This window comes from Bos taurus, chromosome 25 (genome assembly GCF_002263795.3).
Source record: "Bos taurus isolate L1 Dominette 01449 registration number 42190680 breed Hereford chromosome 25, ARS-UCD2.0, whole genome shotgun sequence".
NCBI lineage: Eukaryota > Metazoa > Chordata > Mammalia > Artiodactyla > Bovidae > Bos > Bos taurus.
The window spans coordinates 27,429,981-27,440,094 of NC_037352.1; the positions used below are offsets into that span (position 1 = coordinate 27,429,981).

At 42.5% G+C, this 10,114-nt stretch overlaps 1 pseudogene; it reads right to left on the reverse strand.

Annotated features, from left to right (window-relative positions):
• Window positions 1-571: 571 nt before the first annotated feature.
• On the reverse strand, window positions 572-5,182 carry LOC132343863 (large ribosomal subunit protein uL24-like; annotated as a pseudogene).
• Between the last annotated feature and the right edge of the window lie 4,932 nt (window positions 5,183-10,114).

Consider the following 10,114-nt stretch of genomic DNA (forward strand, 5'->3'; position numbering starts at 1 on the left):
CTTTATTATATTTTATTTATACCCATACCTAATTAGGCAAACTGCAATTTGGCAAATATATTTATATTATGTATTTATAACAATATATAAAGTATTGTTAATTGTACCACCTGTTGATAACTAAGAAATTGAGAAAACCCTTCTCTGAGTATCTCCTATTTGAGACAGCAGGTCCTTCCCCCATAGGGTAAAGGGGAACATGGGAAATACATAGGGTTGGAAAGTTCCACAGGTATCCTCAAACTGCCAATCTAACATTTTTGAACTTTTAACTACTGTGGAGGCTTGAGGGCAAATGAAACAAAATTTGACCCCTGAAATCTATCAGGGCAACTTGCCAATCATTACTATTTTGTAAAAGACTTGTAGTTGATCCTTATTGAATGGAATTACTATATTTGCTACTTCTTTTCTAAAAAGTTCCACACTTCTTTTTTCGTCCTTTTATAATTAATTGTGCCACCAAGCTGAGATAAGATAAAACTATTTTTCTTGGGGTCACTGGTAGATGGAAGCAATGGGCCTTTTTGTCACAAGCACCCTGTAGGTGTATGTTTTGTGGCAAGAATAATTTAATCTCATCTTTTGGTAATGTTAATCCTAATGAACTGATCATTTAAAGTCTCATCTATTTTAACAAGAGCTGACTCTGTCTCATTAGTCAACTTTCTCTTAGAACTGGAATTAGGATCGCTTTTTAAGCAATCAAACAAAGGCTTTAAATCTCCAGTAGTCAGTTTTAAATGTGGGTGTATCCAATTAATGTCCCCTAATAATTTTTGGAAATCATTTAAAGTTAGTAAACAATCTCTCCGCAGCTTCAAAGGGGCATTATCAGTTTTCAAAACTTTTAGCAGACCTAGATATGAGAAGCAAGTAAAGCGGTGTTGCACAACATCTTTATAAGCTTCTCCAGTTATCATTTTGTAACCTAAATCTGGTCTATAGCTTTTTAGATGACAAGAAACCATCTAATCTTTGCTTGAATACTTCCAGCAACGGGGAACTCACTACTCTGCAAGGTTTTAAACTCTCCCTCACCTTTTTCTCTACAGCATTCCCACCCCACATACCACTTTTTCTAATCCCACCAACTCATTTTCAGTAGTATGTGTTGGCCAGGAGCTGGGTCAGTCTTTCCCAGAAATGTTAAGAGGCGTCTGTTCCTGTGTCTAATAGCCCTGACATTTTACTTTCTTGAATTAAAAGATCTTTTAAAGGCCTTGGAGCTGTAATTTCCTGTACCCAAAAAGCTAGATCACTAGATCCAAATCCTCTGGGGGCCCCTAGCTTGAGAAGTCAAGTTTTTTCTTGTCTGATAGTAAGGTAAAAGCAAAAACTGTGTTATTCTTTGACCTTTATTAATTTGCACAGTTTTAGTAGGCGGTGAGATCAAAACTTTAATTTCTCAATATAATCAGAATCTACTACACCATGCACCACCGAAATTTTTGGAAAAGAAAGCGAGCTATGCCCTAGCACAAGTCCTACAATGCCCTCAGGTAGGGGGCCAGCCACTCCCATTGGAATCGGAGCAACCAGCACATCAGGGGTTAATATTATTGCTAAATCCCCTTACCATTCCGCTTTTCTCTTAGCCTGGGTGAGACCGCTCTGAGGGGGTTTTCTCCAAGGAGCACGCTCCGCATATTGTGCACGCAGTCTGTTTTAAAAGCTCCACTGTTCAAAAAACTTTTTATCTTTCTCAGGCTTAGGCAACACTTTGAGAGGCTTTGGGGGCAAAGTGGGGAACTCTTGGGCCCTGGAAGGCGCAAACGGAGGCGGCGGCGATGGCCTTAAATCAGAAAGTGGTGGATAAGTTTTTTTAAAGGTTTGCGCAGAGGGGGAGGGAGCTCGCCAGGGCGCCTGGTCACAGCGTCCTGTAAGTCCTCTCTTCTCTCTTCTGTTGAATTTTTTTTTTCTTTTTCTCTTTAAATCTGTTTCAAGTTTTCTTTCCCTCACTCTATCTTCTTTCCTTCCTCTTCTCTTCTCTTTTACTTTCTATCATTTCCTTCTTGTTTCCCTCTTTCATTCTCCCTTCTTCCTTCTTACTGTCTCTTTCTCTCTCTTCCTGCCTTTCTCACTTTTCTTTCCCCCTTCCTTTTTCGCTACCCTTTTCTTTCCTTCGTTTTTTCCCCTTTACCCTCTTTCTCTCTAATTTTTTCTTCCCTCCTCCCTCTCTTTCTCTCTGTATCTCTTTCTTTAACTTCCTTTCTCTATCTTGCTGCGTTCCCTGATTCCTTCCTTCTCCGTTCCTCTCTCCTTTTCACTCTTTAGCTCTTTCTCTATCTTTAGATCTTTCTCTATTTTCTTGCCTTTTCACGTAGATTCCAGCTGGTTGCAATCAGAAGGTTGATGATTAAGATTCCTGAAACATCACTCTGCTACCTCACAACCAACCAATTGGCGGAAAGTGCAGGAGCTGCACCCTTCGCCCCAAGTGTTGCCTTTAAAACCCTTCCCTGAAAGGCATTAGGGAGTTCAGGTCTTTTGAGCACAAGCTGTCCATTCTCCTTGCTTGGTGCCCTGCAATAAATGCTGTACTTTCCCTCCACCACAACCCAGTGTCAGCAGACTGGCTTTGCTGTGTGGTGGATGAGCAGAGAAATAGATATCCAGTGGGGACACAACTTCAGCCCCACTCATGTTCATGTTGAATGTGAGTACACGCTGGTGAAGGCACGTTAGCTAGCTTTCATGCCTTTATCCCCACCCTCCACTTTGTTTTGTTGCTGCTCAGTTGCTAAGTTGTGTCTGACCCTCTGCAACCCCATGAACTACAGCATGCCAGGTATCTCCCAGAGTTTCGCTCGTGTCCATTGAGTCAGTGACACCATCCAAACATCTCATCCTCTGTCATCCCCTTCTCCTCCTGCTCTCAGTCTTTCCCAGCATCAGATCTTTTCCAATGAGGCAGTTCTTCACATCAGGTGGTCAAAGTATTGGAGCTTCAGCATCCATCCTTCCAATGAATATTCAGGGTTGATCTCCTTCAGGACTGATTGGTTTTATCTCCTTGCTATCCAAGGGACTCTCAAGAGTCTTCTCCAGCTCACAATTTGAAAGCATCAGTTCTTTGGCACTCAGCCTTCTTTATGATTCAACTGTCACATCCGTACATGATTACTGGGAAAAATCATAGCTTTGACTATACAGACCTTCATTGGCAAAGTGATGTCTCTGCTTTTTAATACTGTTTAGGTTTGTCATAGCTTTTCTCCCAAGGAGCAGGTGTCTTTTAATTTCATGGCTGCAGTCATTGTCCACAATGATTTTGGAGCCCAAGAAGAGAAAATCTCACTACTTGCACTTTTCCCCTTCTATTTGCCATGAAGTGATGAGACCAGGTGTTTTTAGACAACCAACTTTTTGTAAAGATTTTTTTTTTTTGGATGCGGGCCATTTTAAAAGTCTTTATTGAATTTGTTACAATATTACTTCTGTTTTATATTTTGGTTTTCTGGTCGCAAGACATGTGGGATCTCAGCTCCCTGACCAGGGATTAAACCCATGCCCCCTGCATTGGAAGATGAAGTTTTAACCACTGGACCACCAGGAAAGTTCTGATAACCAATGTTTTAATTGCCAGATCCAATTCTCTGTCAAACTAGTGCTCTATGGTGGGTATCTCTCTGCTCATTGTTGGACATCATAGGCTCCAGAGTGAGTTCCTTGGTCTGAGGAAATGACAATTAGCCATCCATATTGATGCAGTATTTTCTCTTCCAGTTCTTTCATAATGCTGTTAGCATTTTCATCTACCACCAAGTAATCAAAGCCCAATCCAGAATCAGAGTCTATTCTTGTCAGGACCCATCTGCTGCCCCCAGGGTTAACAGCATCCATCTGATTTACCAGCTATGTTTACCACCTTCCCACCAGGGAAGTTGTCCCAACACTATCTGCGGTCTCTTGTCTCTTTTGCTGGCAGACAGAACAATCTTTTTGACATTTTATGTCTTAGAAGGTGTGATACAAAGGAGTCCCCAAATGGAGTCATCTTTGTTAGGTTCCCACATCAGCAAACCAAGACTTAATACATCACTAATTACAGTTTCAATCTTTCCCAGGAATTCAACCTTTAACCAGATAATCTGGAATTTCCTGGTCAGCATTAGGAATAAATCTGCTGATAAACTCCTTCTGTTCCCCCTTAGAAGGATGATGATGATGATGAAGTCGCTCAGTCATGTCCAACTCTTTGTGACCCCATGGACTATAGCCTACCAGGCTTCTCCATCCATGGGATTCTCCAGGCAAGAATACTGGAGTGGGTTACCATTTCCTTTTCCAGAGGATCTTCCCAACCCAGGGATCGAACCCAGGTCTCCCACATTAGAGGCAGATGCTTTAACCTCTGAGCCTGACCTTGCCTAAAACAAGGCTTGTTTTGATGATAATTTCCTTTTTTCTGTTCCCTCTCTGACTTTGAAACCTTTTCTTATCTGCAGCTTGACGGAACTCCTTTCTATTGCTAGATGAGATGCTGACTGATTCACTAATTTTTTTTCCATTTTAACAGTTTTTAATGAAAGCTATAGACAAGATGACTTTATTCCTGCATCTTCTCAATTGTTCCTTCCTTATATTAATCTTGCCTTATGTTCAAGGATCTTTGTGTGATCCTTGCCAGTTTTAGTCCGGTGATAACCACCTTGCTGGGGTGAATGCCCACATGGACAGTCCTGCCACTAGCCTTCTCCCACTGCACTTGTTCAGTGTAGATGATGTATTTCTTCCTGTAACCCTGGACTAGTTTGCCAATTTGCTGCCTTTTGTAGTGTCCTTATATAGCCTGAATTTCATCATCCTTTCAGATGGGTATGGATCAAAAGTTGTACTTCTGTCTCAGCTCTTAAAAAGAGAAGACATCATCTTCCTGAGAATGTGGGAAGGTGCACTGAAATGCCTTTTTCAGTTCTTACTTCTGTCAGAAGTCACGAAGGGGTTGAACTTCATTTTGGTCATTTTACTGAGGCCTTAGAAGGGAAGAGACTCATGAATCATTTTATAAAGTCATTTAGATCTTTAAATTTTACTTGTTGGAATTTTTGTTATTGAACAGGTACAAAAACAGGTCTAGATTCAGCCCATCTCTGCATTGATACAGTGCTTCCCTGGTGGCTCAGAGGTTAAAGCGTCTGCCTCCAATGTGGGAGACCTGGGTTCGATCCCTGGGTTGGTAAGATCCCCTGGAGAAGGAAATGGTAACCCACTCCAGTATTCTTGCCTGGAGAATCCCATGGACAGAGGAGCCTGGTAGGCTACAGTCCATGGGGTCGCAAAGAGTTGGACACGACTGAGTGACTTCATCATCATCATCATCATCATCATAGAAGGGAAGAGATTCATGAATCATTTTATAAAGTCATTTAGATCTTTAAAATTTACTTGCTGGAATTTTTGTTATTGAACAGGTACAAAAACAGGTCTAGATTCAGCCCATCTCTGCACTGATACAGTGCCCTCACGTCCCCTCATTTCTGGACCCAGTGGCCATCTCAAGAGGTCACATGGGGATATCTGCTTGTCAATTACAGTCACTTTCCAAACTTGGAAAGTAGTTCTTCCAGTGGGCATAGACATATCCTGATTTAATGCATTCCTCCAGTTTTCATAGAATCACACCCCTTATGCTGCTGCTGCTGCTGCTGCTAAGTCACTACAGTCGTGTCCGACTCTGTGCGACCCCATAGACGGCAGCCAACCAGGCTCGCCCATCCCTGGGATTCTCCAGGCAAGAACACTGGAGTGGGTTGCCATTTCCTTCTCCAATGCATGAAAGTGAAAAGTGAAAGTGAAGTCGCTCAGTCGTGTCCGACTCTTAGTGACCCCATGGACTGCAGCCCACCAGGCACCTCCATCCATGGGATGTTCCAGGCAAGAGTACTGGAGTGGGGTGCCATTGCCTTCTCCCCAGCCCTTAGGAACATCCCTTTAATAGTCCAGGTTTCCTTTAACCTACCACCTGACCAAATGGATAGGCCATTGACCACTGCCTATGAGGCATTAAAAACCCAAACGATGGTCCAGTGGCTAAGACTCTCCACTCCCAGTGCAGGGGGCCTGGGTTCAATCCCTGGTCAGGGAACTAGATCTCACATGCCACAACTAAGACCTGGCACAGCCAAATAAATAAATAAATATAAATATTTTTTTTCTTAAAAGAAAACAAAACAAAAACATAGGGACTTTTAACATGGGTCAACTCCTCCATCACTGCCTGGAAAACAACATGCAATTCAACATACCACGCTGATCTCTTTTTATCTTCTTCAATCAGACTGGTAGCCTTCCAACAAGAATCTTGTCCATTTACCTTGGAATGGACATCCACAAACCAAAGAGCTCTTTGTCTGTCAGTGGAAAGCTGTGTATGGGGCACTGCCCAAGTGACAGTAGAATCCATCAGCTCCTCACACAGTTCCAGAGTCAATCCTGGAGCAGGCGGGGTGGGGGAAAGTCTCCCTGCTGGTGAGTATCTGTTTCTTCCTTGTATTCTCCCCCAAACTGAGACCCTAGATAAGCAATTTCCATTTCACTATGAAGCTATTCCAAATTGGGAAAGGAGTACATCAAGGCTGTACATTGTCACCCTGCTTATTTAACTTATATGCAGAGTACATCATGCGAAATGCCAGGCTGGATGAAGGACAAGCTGGAATCAAGATTGCCAGAAAAAATATCAATAACCTCAGATATGTAGAGACACCACCCTGTGGCAGAAAGCAGAGAAAAACTAAAGAGCCTCTTGATGAAAGTGAAAGAGGAGAGGGAAAAAGCTGGCTTAAAACTCAACATTCAAAAAAGTAAGATCATGGCATCCGGTCCCATCACTTAATGGCAAATGAGGAAACAATGGAAACAGTGACAGACTTTATATTCTTAGGCTCCAAAATCACTGCAGATGGTGACTGAAGCCATGAAATTAAAAGATGCTTGCTCCTTGCATGAAAAGCTATGACCAACTAGACAGCATATTAAAAAGCAGAGACATTACTTTGCCAACAAAGGTCTGTATAGTCAAAGCTATGGTTTTTCCAGTGGTCATGTATGGATGTAAGAGTTGGACATAAAGAAAGCTGAGTGCTGAAGAACTGATGCTTTTGAACTGTGGTGTTGGAGAAGCCTCTTGAGAGTCCCTTGGACTGCAAGGAGATCAAACCAGTCCATCCTAAAGGACATCAGTCCTGAATATTTATTGGAAGGACTGATGCTGTAGCTGAAGCTCCAATACTTTGGCCACCTAATGTGAAGAATTGACTCATTGGAAAAGACCCTGATGCTGGGAAAGATTGAAGGCAGGAGGAGAAGGGGACAACAGAGGACGAGATGGTTGGATGGTATCACTGGCTCAGTGGACATGAGTTTGAGCAAGCTCTGGGAGTTGGTGATGGACAGGGAAGCCTGGCATGCTGCAGTCCATGGGGTCACAAAGAGTTGGACACGACTGAGCGACTGAACTGAACAGAGGAAACTATCCCGGGCACTGCCACGTTCATTAGATTGTTTTAACTCTCTAGGCCTAAGTCCCAGTAGGCATTGCTCATGGGGTTTTGCCATAAGCCCCAGCTAGGTTCCATGTAGGGTTATCTCACACAGGGCTATCATAGGGAGAATCCGTCCCCACCAACACTCTGGCTTCTGTTGTATGATGTGTGGGCTCAGGGAATCTTCCCAGTTTCCGTTTAGCATGTCCAATTAGCATTGCTTGAAGGGAAGATTTACATGTCTTCTATTTTACACAATACTAGGTAGGGGAAATATTCCCATGAGATTCAACATGGGAACACCACCCTGGAATATAATCAAGTATAAGAAATGCAACTGGAAACTTCCCTGGTGGTCCAGTGGTTAAGGATCCACCTTCCAATTCGGGGGATGCTAGTTCAATCCCAGGTAGAAGGACTAAGATCCCACATGCGGGTCAACTAAACCTGCAAGCTGAAACTACAGAGCCTATACACTCTGGAGGCCGTAGGCCACATTCAGAGAAGCCTGCACACTGCAACAAAGATCTCGTTTGTTGCAAGTAAGACCTGACACAGCCAAATACATACATTTTTTTTTTTAAACAAGAAGACTTCCCTGGTGGTCCAGTGGTTAAGAATCCACCTGCTAAGGCCAGGAACACGGGTTTGATCCCTACTCTGGGAGGATCCCGCATGCTGTGGAGCAACTAAGTCCATGCGTCACAACTACAGAGCCCATGCTCTAGAGCCTGTGAGCCGCAACTAGAGAGTGGCCACCACTCACCGCAACTAGAAGAAGCCTGGGAGCAGTAACAAAGACCCATCACAGCCAAAAATGAAAAAAATAAATAAATCACTATAAAGACTGTTCAAACCCACCAATTCTCCTACAAACTTTTACCCTACATTCCTTTTGTTTTATTATTATTGTACTTCACTGTGCGTTGCAAATATTGAAAGGGGTTTTTTGTTTGGTTGTTGTTTTTTTTGTTTTTTTTGTTTTTAACAAATTGAAGGTTTGTGGTAACCCTGTGTGGTATATGTTTATCAGCACCATTTTCCCAGCAGCATTTGCTCGCTTTGTGTCTCTGCCTTACATTCCTAACTGCAGCCTCCATTAGGACTCCATCCACCATACTAGATAGGAAAAGTATTCTACTGCCAAAGATAATATCCAGTGCCATAGAGGGAGACACAGCTTCTTTATGTAAAGCCTGATTCAGCATTCCAACTTTCATAATCCTATCAATCATTACATGTTTACATTCTCATCATCTAATTGCTGCCTGTGTAGGGGCTTCACCAATGGATGTGGCTTGCCTCTCAAGGAGTCCTGGAAACTTCTCCACCCTCTGACCACTTGGCCAACTCTTGTGCCAAAGGCTTTTGGTCATCGGTGAGGGATTGAACCAAGGCCCTTTTGTCAATCTTTAACCTGATAAACCCATCTAACCACTGTACCAAGCAATGACTGGTCAGGTTTCTCATCATCATTCCTGCAGTCTGACTTTTGCCTTTTCCCCTATTTTCTCTTTTTTCAATATTTAGAGAATACTTTGTTGGTTTCTGTAATCAAACCCATGTAGATAAGACCTTACATATTTAATACAGATGGAAAAATTTATGTTTAATGTTTCTAGACCGGATGGCTGCTGACTTTTTCAATTTCTCCAAAATCTAAGGATTTCCTTCTGCTGGGACGAGTCTCGTGACTCTCCCCTTTCTGTTTCCTTTTCATTTTTTTTCTATCAATATTTGCTTATTCACCTTAATTCCTAATAGCCATTTAAAATGTTTCACTCTGTTGGGAAGTCCCTTGAATCTCCCCTTGGCCTCTTCTTATTCTCTTGTTAATTAACTTAATATTTTTATTACCATCTGTGAAACTGAGTCTTCCAAATTCCCTTTCCAATTATTAATCTCTTAATGCAAAACTTTATTCCCCGTTTCGTGCCCTCTAGGACTTAGTGACGAGAGAGAGAACCTCAATTCTGTGCTAACTGAACACGAATCAGCCAGAGTCACATGACTAAAATTTGGCTGCTGTCGATAACGCCGTTCATGTACTTAAATTGTTATTGTAGATAAAATCATCAATGTACAAACTCAGGTTGTTTCTCTAGGGCAAGATAAGCTAATAGACTCCCGAGTCATATGGACCACCTGACCAGAGAATCCTACACCAGAGACATCCCAACTTTCAAAACTATGATTAAGAAGTGTCAGAAGGGCTCAGTGGTAAGAAACCTGCCAGTACAGGAGACACGGGTTCAATCCCTGGTCTGGGAAGATCCCACACACCACAGGGCAATCAAGCCAGGGCACCACAACTACTGAGCCTGTGCTCTAGAGCCTGGGAGCTGAAACTACAGAGCCGTGTGCCTCAATTCTTGAAACCCACATGCTCTGCACCTGCTTTGCAACAAGAGAAGCCACCAAAATGAGAGGGCTTCACACACAACTAGAGAAGTGAGCGTGCAGCAACCAAGACCCAGCACAGCCAAAATAAATAAATTTTAAAAATTATTTTTTAAAAAAGAAATGTCATAAGAAATGATTCATCCCAGCCTCTTTGTTATTTACCCCAGAAAAAAAAAAAAAAACGAAACCCTTTAACTCACAGACCAGGTTGGAATGGATCC